This window comes from Pundamilia nyererei, unplaced genomic scaffold, assembly GCF_000239375.1.
Source record: "Pundamilia nyererei isolate P.nyererei 1_Seehausen unplaced genomic scaffold, PunNye1.0 scaffold00001, whole genome shotgun sequence".
Taxonomy (NCBI): Eukaryota; Metazoa; Chordata; class Actinopteri; order Cichliformes; family Cichlidae; genus Pundamilia; species Pundamilia nyererei.
In genome coordinates this window covers 1,797,534-1,808,091 of record NW_005187402.1, presented here as the reverse complement: position 1 = coordinate 1,808,091, position 10,558 = coordinate 1,797,534, and positions in this window count along the sequence as shown.

Sequence of the window (10,558 nt, the reverse complement as noted above, 5' to 3'; positions counted from 1 at the left end):
GGTGGGAGGAAGCCGGAGTACCCGGAGAGAACCCACACAAGCACGGGGAGAACATGCAAACTCCACACAGAAAGACCCCGGCCTGATGGTGGAATTGAACTCAGGACCTTCTTGCTGTGCGGCAACAGTGCTAACCACCGTGCCACCGTGCTGCCCGTAACATAAGGGGTAAATATTTGGTAACATAAGGGGTAAATAATGCTACAGTATATTGCCAGAAGTATTCACCCTCCCAATTATAAATTGTTGAGCTCAGGTGTTCCAGTCACGTCCATGGCTGCAGGTGTACAAAAGCACCTAGACATGCAGACTCTTCTACAAACATCTGTGAAAGATTGGGTCGCTCTAAGGAGCTCAGTGAATTCCAACATGGTACCATCATAGGTTGCCACTTGTGCAACTAGTCCAGTGATGGAATTTTTTCTCTACTAAATATTCCTTAACTGTAAGTGTTATTAAAACAAATTGGAAGCAACTGGGAAAAACAGCAACTCAACCACAAAGTGGTAGGCCACGTAAAATCACAGAGCTGGGTCAGCAGACATTGGAGGTCTATAGCAATTGACTCAATTGACCTCAACCTCCATTATCAGATTAGCTCAAACACAGTGCACAGAGAGCTTATTAAAATGAGTTTCCATTGCAAACAAGCTGTATCCAAGACTTATATCTCCAAGTGATTGCAAAGTGTCAGATCCAGTGGTGTAAAGAATCCAGCCACTGGGTTCTGCCTCTTAGTTCCGGTAGTTCATCCCATATGGAAAAGAAATAGTAAAAATGTATATGATTTAACTCATGAAAGTGGCCACTTTCAGGAGTAAATCATATAAGGCTTACATGATTTACTCATGAAAGTGGCCACTTTCTCATTACTTTCATATATTGTTTTAGTAAGTATCCAAAACATACAAGTTTCATTATATAATTTTTCAAGCGATCTTATATCTGTTTTCACTCTTGTATGCTTTTCATACAAGTTTCACACAAGACAGATACAAACTTTATAAGATTTATATATATCATTTCCATATGGGATACCAAGACATTCTGGACAATTTAATGCTCTGAGCTTTGTTGGAACAGATAGGAGATACCCCCTACCTGTTCCAACATGATTTCATACAAGTGTAAAAAGCAAGGTCGAGTTTGGTGTGGAAGAACTTGACTGGTCTCAACTTAACCCAAGAGAACATCTCTGGGATGAGTTAGAGCAGGGACTGTGAGCAAGGACTTCTTGTTGACTGATCTCACAAATGTCAATACTTTGCTGAAGACCAAGAGTAAAGAACCAAAAATGAAGTAGAAATACAGACAATATGAGAGAAAGCTGCACTAACCAGACAACACCCAACGAGGTAGAAACCTCCAGCAGAACCAAGCTGAGGGTGGAGCAACCACCTGCTGTGACTGGTTGGGAGCAAGAGGAGGGACATAAAAGAACTTAGGAGTAAAAAAAATCTCATTTGATTTAGTGTACTAGTCATTATTCATTCATCCATCCATCCATTCTATCCCAGCTGTCATAAAGCGAGAGGTGGGATGAAATATTGGACATTTATCTAGTATTTCACAGGGCTTGCTTGTGTTAACTCTGTTTAATATCCTATTTTATATCTTGGAGCTTACCCTAAAACATAATTGAAAAATCTCTTTTCCAAACCACTGCAAAATGTTGTTCTTTCACCCAGCACATACCGTACTGTGTTGGTAAAAGGTTTTATTATTAAGGCCAAGATCCAAGCAAAATCCTTCTCAATATAACACTCTCTGAACTCTTCATGTCCTCCACTTTTCTCTCACTCTCTGCACTACAAGGATGGAGGTCAGTATCAGAAAAAAAAAGGATTGGTTGAACTGGAACAGATTGAGTGTTTTTGCATTGAATCTGAGCTTTTCAACTAAAAGCAAGGCCAAACTTTCATTTTTCACAACAATATACTCAAAGATTATCTTGTGAATACAAACACTAGCTCATCAAGACCACTTGAGCAGTAACAGAGGAATAGAGTTAGTTATGAACAACGCAGCAAATACTCACAGCTGCATGATGCAAATGCCACCAACTTGACTGCATATTGAATTACTCTATGAATAAATGACAAAAGCAACGTTATTTGTTCACGTTATACTTTCAAACACTCCTACTGATACTTGTACTTAATAATATTCTGCCAAGAACATTTTTCTTCTAATTTATAGATGAAATGAAATGGTCAGTCTAGAGTTGAGTCAGCTATTTTTCCCTATAATGCAAGGTTCAAAGTAATGCTGTAATATATTACAGTGGATGGCAACCTTGGGTCTCAAAAGCATTATAGATGAGCTGACACAAGCTGAAAAATATATTGAACAGAACCAAAAGTTTCATGGCCAGTTTCCTTAGCTGGATTGGTGTGATGCTTTCTAACAGAGATAGATTCCTAGACAATGTCATTCCGAGACAAATTTGATCAGATCAGCCAGTGAGTTGGAGAATCACCTATTCTAACCTACGTAATGTTGTAGAAATATATAACAGCATATGCTTTCCTACTTGTGTGAGAATGATGTAGATTTTAAAACTCAATCTATAAGTAAGATCCCAGTTTACAGCATATGAGGCATTTAAAATAATTTTGATTTTTTTTTTAGTCAAAACAGATCAAATCTACTCCTTTTTCCTTAACCCTGTAATTGCAAGTGTATTATATTTAATGCATGAGTTTTTGAGAATTCTTTATCTGTAATCCCATTAAGCCAACAGCCTAGGTGTCACGGTCCGCTGTGACGGACCGAGTGGAGAATGCGTGTAATGGACCCAGGTGCGTACACAAGTGAACAGACGGGAGTGAGCTTTAACAGAAGGCGAGCCTTTAATATGGCTGAAAACAAGGTGTGCAAATACAGCAGGGATGGCGTGGCTAAACAAAAACCTAAACTGGGAACAAACTATGGTGAGGCTATGGCTTGGAAGACAACAGACCAGGCATGGAAACACGGAGGGTGGGAACACAGACAACGCGACACAGACTGTAAGAAACACAGAGACTAAATACACATGAGGGATGATCAGGGGAAGTGGCCACACATGGGAACGCAGCTGACACACATGAACTTAACGACAGGACAGGAGGAGTGAGCTGAATACACATGACAGTGAATGCAGGCCTTCAAAGTAAAACAGGAAACATGAGACATGAACCGGGGAGACGTAGTACAGGGGGAGGTGACATAACTGACAGCATGAACTTGACAGTACAAGACACACAGACATAAACACACGAAGGGCAAGGGAGACGTAATGCAAGGGTAACATAATTACAAAAAGGACTGGACTACCTTAAAGAACCTAAGCAAACAATAAACATCAAAATAGGTTAAGCATAACACACTGGGTCACACGACCCAGGACCATGACACTAGGACCTTTATTAATTGACTAAAGTCTTGACTATCGATTCTCAAATCAAGTTTAAAATACAAACCAGCAAACTGAAGACTCAGGTGAAGATCTAATACAGGGTGAAGTGAACAAAGCTCACGTTTAAAGCCAATAATGCTCAGTTCAGGTCAAAGTAGTAAATTCAGTAAACCCCAAATCCAATCCAGCACATTCTTAAAACATCATAAAATTATCCGCTGTAACCAATAACAACAAGTTACAGTCACGTGTGTGACATCACTGGTCATTGTTATAGTTTTTCTCCAAAGGGATCAACAACAACTGTAAAAAACTGTCAACAACTGATTGCTCATGAGGGTTGTTGGATTGTTGGTTTTCCCTGAGTATTATAGTAGGGTCCTCTTACAAAATAACACCTTGAGGTGATTCTCATTGATTTGACACGATAAAAATAAAATTGAATTCAATTAAACTGAAAAAATACTGTAGTCCAATGTCCTCCACTGCCACCAAATATCCATCCAGTAGATCATCCCTGGGATGTGGCTGGATGGGAAATTTGGAAGAGCCACTAACAAATCTGTAGCAACTGTGTGACGCTATCGTGTCGACATGGAAGAAAGTCTGTGGGAGTGAGGGATGTTTCCAATGAATGAATGAACACAGCTCTCAAGGCAAATGGGTCCAACCTTTTACTTGCAAGGTGTGCCTAACAATGTAGTTTGATGAGTGCATATTTGTAGTATATGCTTGTGTGTAATTAACACAGCCATGACATGCACAACAATATGTCCTGTAATTCTGTTAGTTTCATCTGAACCTCTTCTGAGAACATGTGGTTATCTCTGCTTTCGGTTTAAGGGCAGTTTCACTGACGGTGTTACCGGCCTTGCTCTTTCATTCACATTTGACAAAAGTTTGAAGTATTTTGATTGAAAACACGAATACAAAGCTTGACAGTATTCAGGACAGTGAGCGATCTAGTGCTATGCTCAACAAAAGTACAAACTGATTTGATGTGTCAGAGTAGTGACAATGACTTTTTTCTGCTGTGATAATTGCACCACGTCAATCGAGAACAAACGCAGTTGTGGGTAAATATTAATTCAGCACAGGAGGTTTAAATGGTGGGAGGTCAGGTGGGTATGACCCTATTACTGTAGGAATATCCAGTCATATAGTACCACGAGTAAAAGAGAACACTTTTTACACACCCGAGATTATGAACTTTCTACTTAAACTCAAATTTGCTTTACTTTTTCCTTGTGTTCACTCGCAGGAAGCATCTTTTCATTCTCTCTGGCAAACACAAGCATACTTTATTAATACACAAATGTGCTATTCCATCCTATGTGATAAAATGCTTACTCACACATGAAACTGTAACGGAGGAGGTGTGAACAGGTCTGATTGTGCTAGAGCGACTGTGTAGACTGGTCTGAGGTTTGGGAGACTGTTTGATCAGGTCTGTTGGAGCCCAACTTGTTGGAGGGGTGAGATTAAGGGAAAAGGGGGGGGGGGTGAAGAGGGAGGACAAAGCAGTGAAGGGGAGAATGAGGTAAAAGGCATCATGGAGAAACAGAAGGGACTAAAGGGACAGAGCAATGAAAGAAATGTTAAAATGTTACAATGTAGGGATGGTGGTAAATATGAAGTAGGGGGTGGGAAAAGAAACACAGATAAACACATGGAGGAAGAGGAAGTAAACATGAGAGAATAGATTCTGGAAATGACAGAGGAAGAGATGCTGAGAAAGACAAACTGAACTGAAGAGAAAACACAAAGGCTGGACTATAAATGAACCTCAAAGTTATAAGAAGGGTGAAAAGGAAAGAAAATAGTCAATGGAAGGGAGCTGCAGGATGGAGTGAAACAGGTGGAAGAAAAAGTGGGTGAGAACAAACAGAATGGAGAGGAGACTGCAACACGAAGGAACGCTGAGGCCGGTTTCGTCACAGGGCTCCGGAGAGTTGAGATAAAAGCCCTTCAGCGGCCGGCTCCAGATTAGATCTGTCACTGTCACCTTGGTTCTCAGTGTCTCAGGTATGACTGTGACAGGGAAGGAAGTGCATCCTGCTTACTCCAGGGTTTCATCATATCCAACATGGAGTTCATCTGTGACCATCGAACATGTGTGTACTGTCAATCCAACACAACACAGGTAAACAATACTGAGATTATCCCGGACAAAGGAGATGCTGGAAAACAGAAAAAAGAAGACAAAAATTAAGTTTGGTAATAATAATTAAAAAAGCTACTTTCAGCTATTCCTTTATTCACACATTCGCTCACTGCTCAGGTAGATTTTTACATCAGATGCCCTTCCTGACTCAACCTCCAAGGAATTTGCATCTCCTGCTGAGATCAAACCAGGGAGCCTTCACGTGTCAGACCACTGCAGTCTGAAGCCACCACAGAAATGATGGGAATGAAACCCCAACGTTCTTAAACAAACAAGACACAGTCCTCGGAGGCAGCTCACTCTCTGGGCAGTATTTACTTTGAATATAGTTTGTAGTGCTATAAGACTTAGAGAAAGATATACAACATACATAAAACATATGTGGGAGTTGATCATGGACATAAGTCAAGTTTATTATATTAAATAATATTGTATAATGTTACACTACAGAATACTTCGAGATAACTGGGCAGCTTCTCTTTCTCTTGGCAATACTTTCTTCAAAGATAGAGATACATTTTGGGGTCAACGTGAAAGAAAGGAAAAGCAGGTGAAAGTGAGGTCAGAGGTCAAATGTGAGGTGATGTTTTTAATCTTCATACAGTGCTTTCTATATGTCAGCAATACACACCACATTGTAAGAATGATTATATTAGTTATATTAAGTCACTTTTTGGCCAATAAATCAAATTAAGTTGACCTTGAAGACTTTGGTGGATGTGAGCCAAAGTTTAATGGATTTGTAACATGACACCGCTCGACACGCCTGCAGAGTTTAGTCAGAAATCACTCAGGATCGGGTTTATAGACAGAGTGACGTGCACGCAAACACTACCAAAAACCAAACCTCCTCAGAGGAGGTAATGAGGCAATAACTGAGATAATTAAATAGAAAATTAAAGGACAGGATTGTTTTTATGTTCATGAGCTTTATGGTTCATGACCATTAGACCTTTGATGCTGTTTATTCCAGGGTGGTAGGACTATTTCAGTGATGTACAGGAATCTTATGGAAAACTGAAGAGCAGACAGAATTTGTCGGAAAAAATGAACAAAATGTGAAACTTTCCATTAGAATTGTAGAAAATGGAAAGTCTGGTTATATGCAGAAGAGGTTTTGTTGATAATGTGTCCTCCTGGTATTATGACTGCAACGGTGAACCATGGAAACAAATAGGTTAGGAAGCATAATTGTACCTGTGATTCAGTGGGTACATTCAAATGTACAGTTTGCTTGCATCAGACATCATGTCAAACAGTTTGGTTTACAATGTACTTAGTGGAAACAATGTCATAGCATAAGATTTATGTCCAAATTTTCCCAAGTGCTTTTTTGAATAAGTAAGGATTTTTAACGCAATGTTCCTGATCATACTGTTTTTCTTTAGAAAGCAATTTCAGGGAAGAGTATGGGCTGAACCACTTTTTGAAGGTGTGTAGGGGGGTAACGTTATGAATGCACTCATATTTAGAATTCATTCTCCGACTTTGTTTTATTGATTTCAACCATGACACACAAAGTTAGCAACAGCAAAGTTGATCTTGATTTCAGAACAGCTGTAACAACCATTATACCCTCCAATCCCCCCCAACCCCCCATTCCGAATTCTCCCCCTACCAGGTCCACACTAGACAAGACACCACAGAGAACCAGTCTCAAGACCTCTCAACATCTCAAGATTTAAGTTCCTCGGTTTCTTCAGTCCAGCATCTTGCATTAACGTCATGTCATTGCGTGTGTTCAGTTCCATCAGTCAGCTGTTCAGTCAGTTAGCCATCTTCTGTTCTCTTCGTTTGTCCGTCACAATAAACACCCTGAATCTTCACCGTAAGGAGATGATGTCACCAGAGTAGATCCGCCACAGTTTTTGGTGTGAGAAAGCATCACACCAAAAATTAAAGGCATCCGTTTAGGCTTGAGAAAATAATTGTTGATGCTTATGAAGCAGGAGCATTTCCAAATTCCAAGCACTGGAGTGACCACGATTACGAGAGAGCTATATTATCTTTTCACTATACTAATGCTGGAATGCTGGGAAATGCTCGGTTACATTTAACCACATGATAATCAAACATACTTTGAGAAAGGGTGGTGTTACCTTTCAATTCAGAAAAGTAATGCTCATGGAAAATAACAAGCATCTTCATTTTCTGCACTCGTGACTGATGTCTGGTGTATTATCATATGATTCAGAGAGCACTGTAGGCTGTGAAAACTTCTCAAGAACAGCTCAACAAACCTGACACAGAGTCAACCAGGCCTCCAAACACCCCAGATTCCAATCCAATCAAGCGGTCACACGTTGCAGGAACAAGCCGAATCCACTCAGGCTCCAACAATCCAGCCCACAGGACCAAAGGGATCAGAGCATTATCAACACAGAACACCACGAGAGACCTGGTGTTCATGCCTCAAAATGTCAAAGTCATTTTGGCTGCACAAAGGGAAACTGCACAATATTAGGCAGGTGTCTTCACTCTAACTTATTGCGTCATGTGACTCATACACATTGAGATTTCAAAAGAAAGTGAAACAGTGACTCCTCTAAACAAACAGTATGCAGCCCACTTCACACTGCATTATTTCTTTGTTCTGAGAAACATTCAGCTAATGATTCTGCAGGTTTTCACCTTTATGTGTGTAGCCTCCATGTAGTAAAGTGTGCATATTTCTTTGCTTGTAACACAGTGATAAATGCACAGAGATGATATAGTGGTAGTTTCATGGCCTCATTTGCCCCTTTGCAGCGAGAGTATACAAACAGAGCAGGCTGCAAATATGTCCACAGTCTGCTCTCACTTATGCACTTCTCAACTCAAAGTAAAGTGTTTTTCTTTTTCTCTGCTTCTGGAACAATTACATTTGTTTGCAGGAATCATTAGTTTTATCTCAAGCTGGTGACATGGCACACAATTTATGATTGCACTGCTGCAACGATTTCCCTTGCTGAGCGCGTGATATATAATATTTACAAAATCAAGTCTAATTATTTTAATTATCAGCTCACAGCCTAATCCAATAAAACAACGTCTGCACCTCATTCACTTGACACAATCAAATCGGCACCATACTGCAAGTCATTTTGATCCTTTTTTAAAACCAGGACTCCACCGTTGTCATATTCACACTTGCTTTTACTGGAAAATATGTCAACAGCGTACCATAAAACTGCTGTGAAGTGCTAACTTTCTTTCATCACTGACTGTGGAGCAAGCATACAAAATATGAATAATCTGTGTAAAAAAATGCAAAGGTAGAAACTGAAGCAGTTAACTGATAATCAATAGAAAAAAAAGCAACAACATGTGGGTTTAAATATTTATCTTGAGGTAGATGATATACAGATGCAGTGCTTGTGGCAAGCTCGTGGCATTATAGCAACAGTGGCTGTGCATTCATTATTCAAGGAAGTGCTGAGACTACACTAGGTATAGAGCATTTTCCCTGTCTGCGCTTACAGGCCCACCATGCAGGCCTGGGGCATCGTCCTCATTAGGAATTCTGATGGCCTGAGGAAATGAGCTTCTAGTGAGACTCTTTGTCTGGTCTTCAGGCTTCATTTCCCACACCACAGCTGAAGAGAGAGGCCATTGCTAAGGTGCTTTGTGTCCTTAATATTTTTCTTTGCCTTGGGCCTTTATCACCTCGTATAGATCCAGCTCCATCAGATTTGAGTTGCATTTAGCAAGCTGCGTCATCATCTACTGAGTGTTGAATCCATACAGCGAACTGGCACTCCTCAAAGGGACACCTTTGATGGTGCATATAGTTTAGGACTGCAATCTGGAAGTCCTTCAGACGTCTAAAGACTGGGATAAAAGTAATTCTTGGTCCTTTTTTTCCCCCTGACATCAGTGGCAGGCACCTCTTAAGTTGTTCAACCAAGCTGGAACCTCCAGGGCAAAAAATTAAACTGGAAATAAATAAACTGCAGAAGTTCCAACAGTTGGGAAAAGTGGTAAAGTTTTACATTAGTGCAGTTCCTAATAGGGCCACTTGGGCAACTCTCAAAAAGTGAGTCAGTACTTAGATTCCCACATTAAAACTTTACAGCTGTAGTTTTTCTCTCTATAACCATTTCCTGTCTTCTCCACAATATGCTTTAAATTCTGCATTATTATGTGAACTGAAACTCCTGGTTTTCTATCTCCAGCATTTTAAATGCATTTATCTCCAGCTTATGTTAGTGCAATTTTAGTATGAATATATGCGTGTGTTTATGTGATACACTAAGCAGAGTGTCATATGTTGACTTGTGCCTTTGAAGAAACAAGATAGCATGATAGCATTTTCCTCGCTCTAGTTGATGTTCAATAGGATGCTGTTGTCTTGGTAACACTGTGGCAAGCTCTTTACCCTTGCACTATTGGAAACTAGGTGGCCTTTACATACTTAGCTGTCATGCAGCGCTGTCAGATAGGCCTCTGACGAATAAAAAAGACAAACAACCTTCTCCCAAGAAAACCCAAACAGCTGTAGTAAGCTGTCTACAGCAGCAGGCGTACCAAAAATCTATAAGAATTTATTCTGTTTCCACAGACATTGAACCCCCACCCAGATGTCTCCAACATCTTGGAGCTGGTGTAGAGAGAGAAGGCTTAAATCAATATGCTCACATAATAAAAAATAAAGCAAAACAAAAAGCACAGCCAGTACAGGGAGTGCAGAATTATTAGGCAAATGAGTATTTTGTCCACATCATTCTCTTCATGCATGTTGTCTTACTCCAAGCTGTATAGGCTGGAAAGCCTACTACCAACTAAGCATATTAGGTGATGTGCATCTCTGTAATGAGAAGAGGTGTGGTCTAATGACATCAACACCCTATATCAGGTGTGCATAATTATTAGGCAACATCCTTTCCTTTGGCAAAATGGGTCAAAGGAAGGACTTGACAGGCTCAGAAAAGTCAAAAACAGTGAGATATCCTGCAGAGGGATGCAGCAGTCTCAAAATTGCAAAGCTTCTGAAGCGTGATCATCGAACAATCAAG